Source organism: Acomys minous (genome assembly GCF_964271855.1).
Source record: "Acomys minous genome assembly, chromosome: 6".
In the NCBI taxonomy this organism is placed as follows: Eukaryota; Metazoa; Chordata; class Mammalia; order Rodentia; family Muridae; genus Acomys; species Acomys minous.
Window position 1 is genome coordinate 90,658,612 of NC_140487.1, and position 15,329 is coordinate 90,673,940.

Below are 15,329 nucleotides of genomic sequence, written 5' to 3' on the forward strand. Positions count from 1 at the left end.
GAGTTTGAGGGCAGCCTGGTCTATAAAGGGAGTCCAGGACAGCCAAGGCTACACAGAGAAGCCTTGTCTTGGGGAAGAGGGTGAAGCGTGTATGTGTGTGTGTGTGTGTGTGTGTGTGTGTGTGTGTGTGTGTAAGAGACAGAGGGTGGTGGGAGGGAGGGAGGGAGGAGAGAGAGAGAGAGAGAGAGAGAGAGAGAGAGAGAGAGAGAGAGAGAGAGAGAGAGAGGAGTGTTGGCGTCATTGACATCCCAGAACACACAATCCGGATTCTACCTTCTTTGTGTCCCTAATCTCCTTGTTCCCTTTCAGAGAGGGTTTCATTTGTCACAGAATTGGATAGATGGTCTCAGGGTCTGCACTAGAATTAAGGCCATTGTGTTATCATGATCAGGGCTCATTGTAGTGTCAGGTCCTAGTCTATGACAAGAAGACTGTTCATTCTGTGGTTCTGGAGCTGAGAAAACCATCCAATTGAGGTCTTTGAAATCATGTGTTTAAACTCATTACCATGGTGTCTGGTACCATTTGCCTACCTGCCAAATTGTATTGAAAGGCTGTGGACACATGGATATTCTGGGGTTCTTCTGGTCCTGACTGTGCCCAGCTCAGCATATCTGGAAAATGGGACAAAAATGGATATTCCAGAGCCCCACAGTCTGCATTCTTTCCTCCAAGACAGCATTATGCAAATCACTGTGTTAGGAGTGCTGGTTCCATAGAGCTCCTTAAGGGAGAGAGTCTCTTAGGACTCATTAGTCTGCTTTAATTCATTAATTCTATTCATCTTAATTGAGAAATCCACTAGTTATAAGCACTTTGGTAGATGTTGGAGATACAGAAGTCAACAAGCCTCACCCAGCCACTGCTTTCATGAACATTATTACCTAGCGATTAGAAAGTAGATGCCATGAAAAAAAAAAGAAAACAGAGGGTTTTTTTCCCTTTAAAATATAAACTCACTATTCATGGCTGTCCTGGAACTCTCTATGTAGACCAGGCTTGCCTCAAACTCACAAAAAGCCACCTGGCTACTGGGTGCTGGGATTAAACATGTGTGCCATAATGCATAGCAGAGAATGAAGCTCTAATGAAACAGAGAACAAGGATTCTAAGCATGTTTGAGATCAGAGAAATTGATATATGAGGCCTGGTAAATAAAAATTAATTGAACAGTAAGTAATGTTGTGGAAAGGATTGCAAATAGGGAATGTTGTGTGAAAACCTAGAAGTAAATGGAAGTTGGCTCTTTGAGGGTCCCACACAACCACTGTGCAATCCTTATGCTGGAATTCATCTTTATCTTCATATAGGTGGGAGTCATGTGACGCTATACAGTATGAAGTCACAAGAGCTAAATAAACAGGCATATATGAGAACATATATAATTGGTAAAAGTATAAATAAGGATAATAGATCATAATAATGTCACCTTATGGGTATGATATTGTACTACGGCATGCAAGATGTTACTGCTGGAGTAATCTGGATGAAAACCACACTGGGTTTCTCAAAGCTCAGTTCATAGAGTACTTGCAGACATGAAACCTTTCAGTCAATCCTCAGATCCCATAAAACCAGGGATAGCCACTCGGTCATCCTCAGCCACATGATGAGCTTAAGGCTAGCCTGGGAAGGGTGAGGCCTCCATTTCAAGATACAAAGGAACAGATGTATATATGATTTTACATTTAAACTAAACAGTTAGAATAAGAAAAAAAGAGAGGTGGGGGAAGAGGGAGAGGATGAAAACAAGCCTCTGTCCACTCAAAATGACACAGAAAGTAAAGGGATCTTTGGCATGGGGAGAGAGATGATGGGGCATAAACCATATAAGGCTGAAATCAGTGACACTTTGTATGAAGATGGATGGAAAGCCTTCGAGAAGTCTATTTGAAGAATATCACAATCATATTTACATTTGAGAATGTTCTGTTTTAGAGAACATATTGGGAAGGGTGAAGATTAAGAGTTAGGCATTTGCGAAGATAAATTTTAACTAGAATATAGTGGGAAGTTAGAGAAATAGAGTTGAGACAGATTTGAGATGCAAAATCCATGGGAGTTTGATGGCGGAGAGGTGAGAGCCTCATGGGAATGAAAACTGACTCATGGATTCCAAATATGGTCATTGGGTAGATGATAGTATTGTCAAGGCTTGGACATTCGGGGTGTGTTGGATCACACCTGTAATCCAGCACTACGAAGGTCAAGGCAAGAGAATTGCTGTATGTCAAGGCCTGTCAGTGCTAAAGAGTAAGACCCTGTCAAGGAAGGTGCGGCAGGGGGTGGAGTGGGGCGGGAAATGAACAAAAATAGACATTTGAAGAGATAACATTTGTAGAGAAAGGTTCCCAAAGATAAGTTTGTCCTTAAGGCCTCTGTGTTGAGATGACTGCTAATTACTTACTCTTTACATAAATATCAGAAACACAGGAGAAACATCTACACAGGGTACTTACAAAATGCAAATGGAACATTCTGAGTATTCTAGTATCAAAAATGAGTGTTGAGGAAGAGAATCCTGCCATGGAGACTGACAACTATCCAAGAGCCGGGAAGAAATCTGAAAGCAGTATCTTATGCCTGTAATCTCAGCACTTGGGAGGCTAATGCAGGAGGATTGCCAGGATTGTATGAGGAGTTTGAGGCCAACCTGGGTTACAGTGTGAGACTCAAAATATAAAAAACAGAGATAGGAAGACTATCAGGATTACGAAGGGCAGCTGCGAGGTGGCACACAAAGGCAAATGTCCTTAAGTCCCTGTGCCTTTGTGACTTTAGGACACAAGTTTCCTTAAGGCCAGAATGCAGCAGGGCTGAGTGGTGACTGGCAGCATGGCTGGTCAGCATCAACAGCTTTCCTTCTAAAGGTTTTCTGGGGAAAGAGGAAAAGGAAGTAAATCAGGAGACAGAGGAACAGGGGTGGGGTGGAGGAAGGCTTGGGGTTAGTGCCTGTCTTTTTCAGGTAAAGACTTGAGGATGTGTAGGCCAGAGAGGAAGAGGCCGTACAAGGGGTCAAGGTTATACTTTCAGAAGAGCACAGGGTTTGCGGTAGAGCAGGTGCCCTGTGAACAATGGCTTCTGAAACAAATGAGCAGGGAGCATGTTCCTGTGGGTGCACCCTCTGTGCTCTGTCATACCCCACTGACTATTCTAAAAATGCTAAAAATGCTTCCTCTTTCCGAAACATCTGGGTCATCAAGGCCTGTAAAACGTCCCCAAAGAAAACCCCCACACCTTGTCAAACTCCCCAGAGAGGGCTCAACTTCAGATCCCAGCCAAGGTGCTTCCTCTCTGAGGACCCTGCAGAGCTGTATTGGCCCTTACCTGACTGCCCCCTACCCAGTAGTTCAGCACAAAAGTAACATCTCAGAGAAGCATCAATCAAAAATGTTTCCTTGGTTGGCTCTATGTCCCCCAGCCCCCAGGAAACTAGCTCCCCCTCAGAGATTCTGCATGGCTAGGCAGATGGCATGTGCTCTGACAAGTGTCTTTATGTCCACTTTGAAAGAGCAATAGGCCGATCAACAATCCAAACATCTCTAAAGAGGGTAATGTCCTTATATTTAACCCAGGTACTCGCTTCAATGGTCTTTCTTACAAACTAGTACCAGTTTGACTTTCTTGTTTAGCAGTCCTTGAGCTGCATGAGGAGTAAAGAGAGAGCACATAAATAAAAGACCCAGGTATATTCTTAATGAGTTCACATCTCCTTCTCCTTCTTGCCAAAAGCCAACATTTCCCTTCTCCCAGCAAGTGCCTAAGGCTGAAGGCCAAAGGCACAGATCCAAGAGAAAAGGCAGTATTTCAGGAAACACATGACATGAATAAATCTCAATGTAATCCAATTTTCCCCTTAGGATTTCTTTTAGCTTGGGGTGAGGGGTAGTCCCTAACGTAAAGGAGCTTTAGACTTAATATGCAAAATGAATACCCAAACAATGTTGAGGGTGGGGTGAGTTTGTGAGAGTGATGTTCCTCGTGTTTGCTTCATCACAAAGTTTCTTTCAATATGTGCTCCCCTGGTGCAATTAAGCATTTGTTTACACATCATTAATTATCTGGCAGAGAGGTTTGGCTGGAAGGAATATGGCCGAGAGGCACAGCTGGAGAGTTGCAACCTTGTGCCAAGTGAGAATCCCACAGAACCACAGATAGTAAAGCTCAGAAATGATTGGCAAGCTAGGGATAAAGAGATCAGTTCTCTGGAGCTGAGTGTAGAGACTCACCGAGATTTGTAGGTAGAACTGACTGGGGAGTGGAGCTTTACTGAGTGAGGGAAGGCAAGAGGGAAACAAGGACCAATACAGGGGTAGGGAAAAGAGTGCTTCATTTGTGACCTTTGAGTGAGCGACGTCTCTTCGACAACAAAGCACCAAAAGAAGTTGGAAGGCCGATGAACTAATGTTCATCTCTCACCTTCCAGCAATGCCTCAACACCAGTAGATAACTAAAATTCTAAACGAAGTATCTGGTGTTCTTCTTCTGCAGACATCAGGTTCTCCAACCTGGGCAGTGCTTTGCCTGCTGTTCCACATACCTGTGGAACTTCTACTCATCCCTCATGTGTCAGCTCCAACTCTCCTCCCTGAGATGTCTTTCCTAAGTCCACAAACGGGCTGTCTCTTTTATGGTCAGACTACTCTACTTTAGCATGGAGATTCCCATGGCCTTCTGGCATGACCAGGATTACATAAGTAAGTAAATGTAGCAGGCTCTGATGGAGGAATTCATTATGCCCTTCCTTCACTTCTCTTGTAATAAGTGTCTTTGCTCCCTTGCATAAGTCCCAACTGTATCAGCGTCTGAGGGGTGCTACAAGTTGAGTTCCTAAAACAGCATGAATATAGCCCCTCATATTTTAGAGATTAGAGCTGAGGATCAAGATGTCAGGAGAACACTGCTCCCTCTGGGTCTCCAGGAAGAATCTCTGTTTGTCCCTTCCTAGTGTCTGGAGGTGGCCTTGTTTGTGCAGTTTTGTTTAGCCTGCCTGTGGCTGTGTGACTCCAGTCTCTGCACTGATCATCAGACAACCTTCTTCCTATGTCCCTGTCTTTCATAGGATGCTTTTCTTAAAGTCTACCAGGCATGCTGGGTAATATCAGCAAAGACCCTATTTTGAAATGAGGACAACATTACAGATATCTGGGATTCAGCTTTAAGACATCTTTTTGGGGGGAACACATAATTCAATAGGCAACACCAATAAACATTATTTCTTCAAGCTGTAAGGCCCATTTTAATGTTTGTTTCTGTGTCTTGGCCCTGGGAATGTTTTTAAGAATGGCCAGAAGGCCATGCTTTCTAAATGAACATGCTACATGTCTGATGGATATGGGAGCACACTGTGTGCAGTGATCTCTACTGTATGTTCTCTTGCCTTCTGAATGCACTATTTAATCAAGGCCCCAGATGTTGTATCCTTATCCCACAGCTGAGGAAGCTGAACAAGTCAAGTGACTTGTTCACATCTGCACAGCTAATGGGCTGCAGAACAGAGATTTAGACCCCTGTTGGCATGACTTCCTGGCTCAGCCTACTCCACTGAATTTTGAATTTGCTCTTAGTCAAAAGGCCAAGAGCAATGCCATCCACTACCTTTTCTTTTACCTTTGTTTCAGTAAAGTCTCTTTGTAAATCCAGACTACTGCAGCTGTGTTCAGAGCAGTCTGACAAAATAGGTTGATTTCAGACATTGGCCAGCATGTTAGGCGATCAACAGCACCCCTTGATAGGTATAGTACCAAAGAGAGTTAATATAGAAAAGGGGTTCCTGAAATTCACCTGTCACCACCCCTTTCCAGCAAACAGGTTCATCTCAAGCCTTGAAAGTGCTGATTCGCATATTCCTCTAGGACTACAGAGGTTAATCCTTGAGAACAGGCAAGATACCCTTCTCCTGAAGGCTGGTCCTTATAGCATGGAAAAGAGGACAGTGTGTGATGGAGGAAAGGCTTACTAGAAAGAAGATGGGCTCCAGGGCTCGCTTGGGCAGCGGCAGATGCTTGCAGTTGCAGGCATCACCGTTCTGGCCTCAGTTTGATCGTCTGTAGAATGACAAGTTTGAGCTATAAGTTCTCTGAAGTCATTAGTCTTGATTTCTTGCTTCTATAGAATCTGTTTCTGTTTTATAACTCTATTTTAAAGACTTGCTACATTGCCAAGAGAAAAAGAGAAAAAAAGAACCTTCAGGATGCAGTTCCTCCATGCCAAGGAAAAGATTTTCCCCCTTTTTTGCATGCAAAGCTCCACTGTGCTTCTGGCCTGCCTGTCTTTTCATTCTGCTAGTCCTCACAATTTTCTTGATGGCACAAGCGCTCTCTGCCATGCCCCGTCTTTTCTTGATACCAAAGAAAAGTTAAGTATGTGCAGCTCAGATGCTAAGAATTTGTTTATATGTCCCTGTCCTGACCCATCCAAACAGACAGTTGGGGGCATAGATGTGCATCATTTAGCTTGGGGGCAAGTTTGCATCCCTTTGCCAAGTATATGCACAGTGATTTCACTTCCTACTCAGCTTTTGACTTCTTGAAAATGTGCAGGCCCCAAGTGAACATTTTCTGGCAGACTTTCTTCCTTGGATAGACACTGAGTGTCTCAAGAGGGAAAATATGTTGCATGGTTTGTGCAGATGAGATTTGCCTTCACCTGGGGAATATGAGAGTCTGAGGAATATAGACATTTAAACATTTAATCTTTAAAGGTCACAGCAGCCAGGATGGGCTGGCTTGGGAGGGACAATGTTCCCCTTGTTCGGAGACCATGTCCCAGATGTCTCCTGAGCTGGCAAGGATGACTGTAAAAAACCTCAAAGTCTTCCACGGGCAACGTGGAATATTGACCTTAACGTGTGCATCTTTCTATCTTTCTCTCCTTGTGTACGTCCTCTTTTTTTCCTGTTCCCTAAGGAATCGGGGCTAACATCCTTTGTTCTACCTAAACCACAGTTAGTGCCATGGATGTGTTTGTGAGCAGCAGAAGGAGAGTGTTCGGTGACAGAATTAACACACCTACTAATAGCAAGCAGGGTGCAGAGAACACTGGAGACAATTCAGCAAGTGCGAACCACGTGGACCTTATACCAGGCTTGAATTCAGTGACTGACCTGGACTAGAACTTCCCTCCGCTGAATCTGTAAGACAAGGAATACAGGAGCTGAGCATGATGGCTCGGTAAATAGATTGCTGTGCAAGGATGGCAACTGGCACTCAGATCCCCCAAACCCACATAAAAGCCAGAGGTTTGGTGGAAGCCTGTAATCTCGGCATTCAGAAGACAAAGACGAAGGCCAGAGACATCCCTGGGCAAGCTGGTTAGCTAGACTAGCTGGAACCAGTACACTCAGTGGGAAGCTTTGCCTCAGTAAAGTCATGAATGGCTGAGAAACATGTGAGACACCAGCTTAGGGTGCCCACCTGCACACTGACCACCTTACACACACACAAACATACCTGTGCATCCACACATATGTGACCATGGATACACAAATGAACACACACTATACATATAGACATGGAAAAGAAAGGCAGGGTGTTAACAGTAATAATTTCTTAAGACTACATTGAACATTGCACACCAATATCTTGTCATTATAGGGACAGAATAAGAGACTCACAAACTTTGTCCTCTTCTTAGCCACTTCCTCTCATATGTATCTTATTTATTCCTTTCAATAATGCTAAAATGCAACATTTCCTTTTACCATTTTACAGATAAGGAACTCAGCTTGTGTGGTTTTCTATTGTATCCCAGATACTAAGCAGTATTAATGGCACATAATAAGTCTTCAACAAATAGTTTAGTGGTCTCATGAGTAGTGCACTCTTAAAAGAGTTTTTAAAAATCTTGCACAATTCTTTTATCTCACGTCTCGGCTAACTTAGGACATAAGGCAGAAAGAGTATCACAGAAAAATTCATGCAAGGAGATCAGAAGAAAATCCAGAAAGGGAAATAGAAAGCATAATATAATTCATCTTTTTTTATGATTGAGAACAGTGTGTTTCATAATTCCAAAGGCATGTTTTAAATATACAAAACCTGAACATGATTTTAAAGGCAGACAATAAAACCCTAAGATGAAAAGTACAGATCTTAGTAAGGTCTCAGCTTCCTTGACAAAGTCAGACTGCTCCCATCAGCCAGGAAAGACGGTAGGTGGTGGCATTCCTGCAGTAGCATTGCTCAGCCATCAGTGAAAGGAGACACGACTACTTGACCCTAAACCAACTGTCCTACAGAGATCAACCTTGATATTTCCCTGTGGTCTTCCCAAAGGAAAAGAGCACAGGGAATTCATAAGGAGACAATGCAAAGGTTTACTGACAATATCTGGCACTTCCTGCATGAGACACACTGCTCACCAGAACTCTGCACGCACTGCCCCAGGTCAACACCACAGGAGCCTTAAATGGTTCTGTCTGACAGTTGAAAACCATGGCGTCACAGACTTGTCCAAGGTATCACAGTTCCGTGAGGGTGAGGGTGATAGATCAGTAATCAAACCCAGATCTGAGTTTAGAGCTCAGATAGTTTTGACATTTCATTGCTGTAACACCACCTCTCCAGAATGAGTCCCTGAGACAGAAGCAGAGCTTAATGACTGGAGAATATTCTACATCCCAGCAATGTGACAGGGTACATAAGCTGAGTGGGAGACTGGGTCCTTCCTTTCCAGCCACCTATTCTGTTTACCAACTGACAAAAGCTTCTCCCTGGGCATTTTACCCATGTCCATGCCTCTCGCCCATCCTATAAACAAAACAAAGCAAAGCAAAAAAAAAAAAAAAAATTACCCATCTTACCCTTAACTGATTACTCCTTTTCATTTATTTTTGCAAGTTTCTCCATGATGATTAAGATATGAATGATAAAAGAGGGGGGCTTTAATATTCTGTATTCTAATATACCTACCATTAATACTGTGTTGGTTTCTCATCCGATTACTATGAGAAACTCCAACAAAAACAACTTAAGGAAGCAAAGGTGAATTTCAGCCTACAGGTCAAGGTGTTGGCCATCATGGCAGAGATGTCAAAGCAGCAGAAGCTTGAGGAAGGCAGTTAGGTTACATGTACCATGTACAATCACACAGAGCAATGAACAGAGATGCTCGCTATTCCTCAACTCCATTTCTCCATTTATACATCCCAGGATTCCAGCCAGGGAGACTCACACTGTAAGTGGGTCTTCCAATTCCAATTAATACAATCAAGAGAATCCCTTTATAGGCATGCCCAAGAGGCCCTCATCTCAGGTGATCCTAGATTCAGTCAAGTTAACAATTAATGCTAACCATCATCACAAGTACTAAAACAGTAAGTGAGAACCAGGCCTGGTTGTACATACCTGTAACACATGTAATTGCAGTAATGAGGAGGAAAAAGCAGGGGAATCTCTACGTCAAGCAAACCTGGGCTACTTAGTGACACCCTGTCTCAAAGGAAAAAAACAAAAAACAAAAGAAAGATGATGTATGACATATACAATAAATATGTCTGTTAGCCATTAGTCCATCACAGTATACAAGCTGAGACTTCAAGATATTTTTTTTTGCCATTTACAAACAGTCTTGTACTAAATACATAAATTAGTTTGAGTAAGGAAAGAAAGCCCTTATAATGTAACTTAGTATATATTCCTATACACCACAGCTGGGATGCGCGTATATGTGAGCTCTAGGGTGCTTGTGGGGACACCTGCATATTCCAGTATGGCAGGTTCTTTTGCGGACTTTTCGAGGTAGCCACCTTGTCTCTGGAGAAACCAGAATAAAACCCTTTGAAGAATGGGGATACCAGCATCTCTCCCACTTAAGCATAAAGACACAGATCCTCTCAATGAGACAAGAGTCAAATCCAAAGGAAGCTAGAAGTGTGGAAGTTCATAGCTGGGGCTCTGTAAATAAACGGGCTATAGTGCATCCTGGCGCTCCCAGTACTCTTCTGTGGCCTTGGACAGAGTACCTAACACACTTTGGTTTACTAAAAGGGACTAAGAATAATGTAGTATCTACCATCTGGGATGGATTTAGAGAGCAAAAGAAAAACACAGAGGAGCCTGGAACAAGGGAAGCACCATTAGTGTTCACTGCTGCTGCCCCACCATTATTCTGGGTCTTCCAAACAATAGCAGTATAAGAAAACCATTAAGGGACAAGAAAGGTGCTCAGACTTCTCACGGAGACTTCCCTGTGTAGATCTATCTCTTCTTTTGGCTCAGAGAAGCCTCCACCTCAAGGCTGGAAGTGATTCCCAACTCCTTGCCCATTAAGAGAGGAAGTGACAGAGAGAGGCTGCAGGAACAGCTGGTGACCTCAGAGAGTGTCAAAAACACAGCGTCTCCCCATAAGGAGGGAGTGATTGAAGAAACCCCAGATAATGTTGTCAAGTCTTGGCTATTTTTAGAAGTATTAGCGATGGTGTGGATGCTGGAGTGAAAGCTCCTGGACTCTCCCGCATGGTTTAGTTCTCAGAAGTCTAGGGAGGGATTCAACCTCCTGGGAAAATGACAGCGAGATCTGGCTTCTACCACCTGCTCAGCAGCACACTCCCTCTGGGAAAAGCGTGTTGTGAAAAAAAGTCTGGAAATCCAGGCCTTAGGTGACAGAAACTCTGGGATCATGTGACTTTAAACAACTTCTGTCACATCTCTCTTAGTTTACTTACCTGAGACAGGAGGATAGCTATAAAGATCTAAGCCATGTCATGCTGCATAGTGAGTCCCAAGTCCACCTGGACTATAAATTGAGATCCTGTCTCAAAATTTAAAAACAAAACAGCATACAAAGCCTTACACATGCACACATACACACCCAAAATAAAACAAAAGCAAAAACCCCATGAATGTGTAAAGCAACCAGCTCTGTTGTGGAAAGATACATTTTTCTAGTTCTGTTTTTCATTCCTTTTCTCCAATTTTGTTGAATTTAAGTGTGGTTAGGAGACCTTCTTAGGAAAATCAGAGTTCAGCTTTGGCTATGTACTTGTCAGACAGGTATGCCTCAGAATGAAAATACTCATCAATGCCTCTGATCCCGAAGTAAAGCCAAAGGTTAGGATACAAGTCTCAGCCTGGATGACAATATATTGGTGACTCTGGCCCTAGGCTTAGGAAAGGCAGACTTCCGTTTCCTGGGATAAACAGAGTTAAGGTGTTCTCTGCGAAGGAATCATTTCCTGTCACTGAGCAGAAAAAGACCCAGTAGGAGGCTGAATTAGGCAGAGATGGCCCTGCACAGGAGATTCGTGCCTTCAACCCAACAGCAGATTCAGAATTCTAGTGTTTTAAGATGGGACTGAATCACCTCACTTCCTGGGAGTCCCATGAACTCCGTTGGAAGGTTTCTGGTACTATTTGTTATGTTTTTATTGGTCTTGATTTACATCAACTAACCATGTTTGACAACTTGACTCTTTTCCTCCTCTGTGCATTTTCCATAATTATTTATCTTTTATTCTTTCTGTGTATTCAGAAAAGCATTTTGAAAATGTCATTCTATCTACTTTTGCTAAGGAAAAGTTACACAAGAGTGTTTGTTGGTGTTATGGTCCAGTTGGGGGACCATGTCTGCATGGTGTCAACACAAATAGAGAGGATCCCCAAAATAAAGGGAGGCAAGGGTATGGATTTGAGCTCCCTATGATGTTCCTCCTCTCCTGGCCTCTCTGGGCCACTCTCTTCTCAGGATCCATATTTTAGACATTTGTTCATTTAATGTCTTCATTAAAATGTCTCCATGTTCCAGGCTAGAAGTGAGGTTATGGCAGTAAAGAAAACAGACGGGGTCCATTCTAATGACGCTTCTGAGTGTCACATAGACAATACTAAATTAAATAGGCAACTCTGTGCTGTAATAAAGGTCATGAAAAACTATAAGAAGATGCGGAAGAATAGAACAGCTACCAAAGCTTCTCTCTGGGGGCGGAGCTGGGAGCAGCAAGCCTGAGAGGATGTTCTTGACAAAGTAATGTTTCCTTTGAAAAGACACAGTGTGAGTTGACTTAAAAAGGGGCAGCTTCTCAAATTACTCCACCCCCTAATTGAAATTCAGAGAGGAGAAATTCAGAAAGTTGTACTTTCAAAAAGATAAATTCTTTGTTGGAAAACTGGCATCTAATATAAAAGGAAGATAGTACACTGTAGCTATCAGAACTGGGTCCAAAGCGTGGTCTAATCCAGGAGGACTGTTCTTACTGTCTTCAGTGGTGGGCAAATGTCTTAATCTCTCCAAGTAGAACTTCCTGCAAGAGAAGGATAATAACACTTCATGAGATTCTTAAGAATGTCACATGAAATAATTCATGTAAAGTTCTTGGAGCAGAGCCTAAGACATGGTAGGACATCCTCAGTATATTAAACGCCCATTATTGTAATCATCATTACTATAGTTATTACATGAGCTTATGTCTCCTATCTTGTGTAGGGAAAGGTACTCCAAATAATTTAGTAAGTCCGGTTGGGTATAATAAATTTAACTATGCTGATGTTTGCCTAGTAGGTATCCCAGAATGCCTCTATCCATGTGCTCTTTAATGCAAATCATGTGGTCTCAGGTTCCAGTCACCAAAGAGGTGCTCTGGTCTCCAGTGATCATTGGCATTCACCCAAATTGCAGTGAGCATTTCCAAAACACTGTGCTTGGAACTGTTCATCCTTTCATACTGATTTCATTGAGGAATTTTTTGACGAAATTAGAAACTTTTATGTATTAAATAAAATGAAAGTTACAGACATGTTTATGGCATCCCAGAGCCTTGGGAATGTGCAGAGGACAGTGAAGTTCATTCAATGAGACCCTGGATCTGCGGTGTGAGCTCATAGGGGTCACCGTGAGTTGGTTAGTGGATGATCTGAATCGTACCATGCTACTCAAATAACATTAGAATTGGTATTGGAAAGAAAGAAAGCAAAATGGGGCTATAGTGAAAATGTACAATTTGCCTCAGAGAGGCTTGCCTCAGAGAAACTATGGAGATATTTCAGAGCCCCATAGATGTTTCCCTGAAACTGGTAGTAATAAAGGTTTTACTCATTGCTTGTTGATAATATGCATAACATGTTGCCTTAAAATGTTCTCACAGGTACTCAACTTTAGAATAATCTGGGAAACAAAAACCTCAATGTCCTTAACCCACTAATTGAATCAGGATTTCAGAGTACAGGGCCTAGAAGTAGGATATTTTTTAAGTTTTACAGGTTATGAAGACACAAAAAGAGGGTGGAGAATGCCTTCCTAGATTCTTACAGGCTTACAGGTAAGAAAACTGAGGGTCTGGGAGTTGGGAAGTGGAAATAGTGGAAAGATGGCTGGTGCTCGCCTGGGCTTAAGGTTGGTGTGGAGGGTTGAACAGGTAGAGGTCAAAGGAGTTTTAGGAGAGTGAGCATGTTCTGTGTGATCCTATAACGCTAGATACATGTCAGCACATGTTTGTCCAAACATTTAGAGAGTATGATGACGAGAACGAACTTTAGCATAAACAGTGTCCACAGAGTGACATCAGTTGTACCATTGGGGTAGAGGATATTGGCAAGGGTAGGCTATGCATGTGGGATCATGGATAAAGGGTATAGGGGAAAGCTTTGTACTTTCCTCTCAATTTTGTGGTGAACTTAGAACACTTCTTTTTTTAAAAAGGTCTTTAAAAATGTAAAAAGGAGAGACTTGAAAAGTCAAGCATCATAGGAAAAAAGGCAAAATCATGAAAAAATGTGATCAATCATTAGCAGAGAGGTTGAAAAGACACGCTCCAATTGCTTTAAAAATTCACAGAACCCGGGTCTTCTTAAAATAGTTTTGCAAGTACATGGAGAATTCCAGGCAGTAATGTGAACCATAAGTCCCACTGATGCCACTGAACATGCTTCAGCTGGCTAAGCCGGAGGAGCTTGACATGAACCCAAGGCTCTGCAGAGCCCAACAGGAGAGCACAGTGGAGATGGAGACGCGGTTGCTAAGCTGGCCCAGATGTGTACATGTTCTGCTCCATTAAAAATGACTTGGATGAGAAGAAAAGTGCATTTGGCGCACAGAAAGAGGAAGTCAGGGGAGGGGTGGGACAGGACATTCAGTTCATCAAGGCCTCCCTCCTCCTCATACTTACCTCCTCTCCAGTATGGAGGAAACTCCATACAGTTTCTGGAACAAACTCTCTGCCATGAACATATAACCATCAGCCTTCCAGGCTCCCCAATACCACTGCTTTGCCATAAGTATCAATTTCTAAACTTGGTCTGGGAGACAATAGAACTTTTCAGAGATTTGGTGTGGGATCGATCAAATATGCACAGTGCTTAGTGTGTGTGGCTTATAAGAAGCTTCAGGGGACAAGTAGATAACCCAGCTGTCGTCTCTGAAATGGGTCATGTGAGGAAAGATGGGTGAAGGAAGTGATGATGCCTGGGCTGAAGGATGACAAGATCCTAACTTGCCCACATCTGAAGAGCTGGGATGGGACTCTTTGTGAATTCAGTACATGACAACTGCAGTATAAAAGGGCCTGTCTCAGTGCAGGAAGCCTTTAATGTGTGAGGGTGTCCTAAAGTTAAGTTGCAGTAGCCAACTTCCTAACACTGACTGGATCTGAATGACCTTTTGGTAGGGCTGTTGAGGAAGGATTCAACCTTGACTTGGTTTGAACTTGATATTTTAAGTTGCTCCTTTCAGGTTAGTTTTGTTTGTTTGTTTGTTTGTTTGTTTTAAATATATTTACCTATGCTTTATGTGTGTAGGTATTTTACCTGTGTGTGTGTCTGTAAACTACATGCAAGCAGTGCCTAAGGAAGGTACTCAGCCCGCTGTGCTGGCCTTCCTTCTCCAGCACCCATCTGCGGACCTACGGGCAGATGTATTGGAGAATGTGTGTAACCTGTTGGCTTCTATTTTTCACCTTCTGATGTTTCTTCTCTTGTGGTTCTTAGGAAGTAGAATTGCTGCTTTACAGGGGTCACACTGAAATTGGGAGGTGAGGGTGATTTAATGCGTTCTTCGACATGTCTGCCTTCAGTGTTGGGTACAGGTTTCCCTGAAGGATTAATGGGAGTGGGATGTTGGATTCAGTTCCAACTCTGAAACAACAAATAGGCTTTCAAGACAAACTTGTAAGGGACTTGTTCATGCTCTCTTGTTGTATTTAATATGTTTTTACCTATGGTCTAATTTCCAGTCCTATGCCATGTGTCTAGGCTGCAGAAGTTACTGGCTTTTATTTGCCTTCAAAGAACTCCTGGTTGAGAAGAGATAGAATGACAGGACAATTTTGGGCCGAGGAGTCACCTGGGAATTAAGTTGAAACCCTTTACCAGCACGGAAATAAAAATTGCAGCACAATT

General features: G+C 42.8%; 2 protein-coding genes across 8 annotated transcripts in view; one reads left to right on the top strand and one right to left on the bottom strand.

Moving 5' to 3' along the window:
* The window catches only part of LOC311600411 (BEN domain-containing protein 5), a 1,156,253-nt gene that overhangs the window by 907,389 nt on the left and 233,535 nt on the right, over nucleotides 1–15,329 (top strand). The window lies entirely within an intron of this gene.
* The window catches only part of LOC311600418 (uncharacterized protein), a 55,467-nt gene that overhangs the window by 36,698 nt on the left and 3,440 nt on the right, over nucleotides 1–15,329 (bottom strand). For 2 of the 3 annotated variants that reach the window (XR_014780237.1, XR_014780238.1), the window contains exons 2-4: nucleotides 9,348–9,431; nucleotides 7,011–7,132; nucleotides 5,960–6,047 (exon numbers count right to left, since the gene is read on the bottom strand). The gene's annotated coding sequence lies outside the window, so the exon portion shown is untranslated. The remainder of the gene's footprint in view (nucleotides 1–5,959; nucleotides 6,048–7,010; nucleotides 7,133–9,347; nucleotides 9,432–15,329) is intronic. The other variant, XR_014780236.1, reaches the window with a different exon arrangement.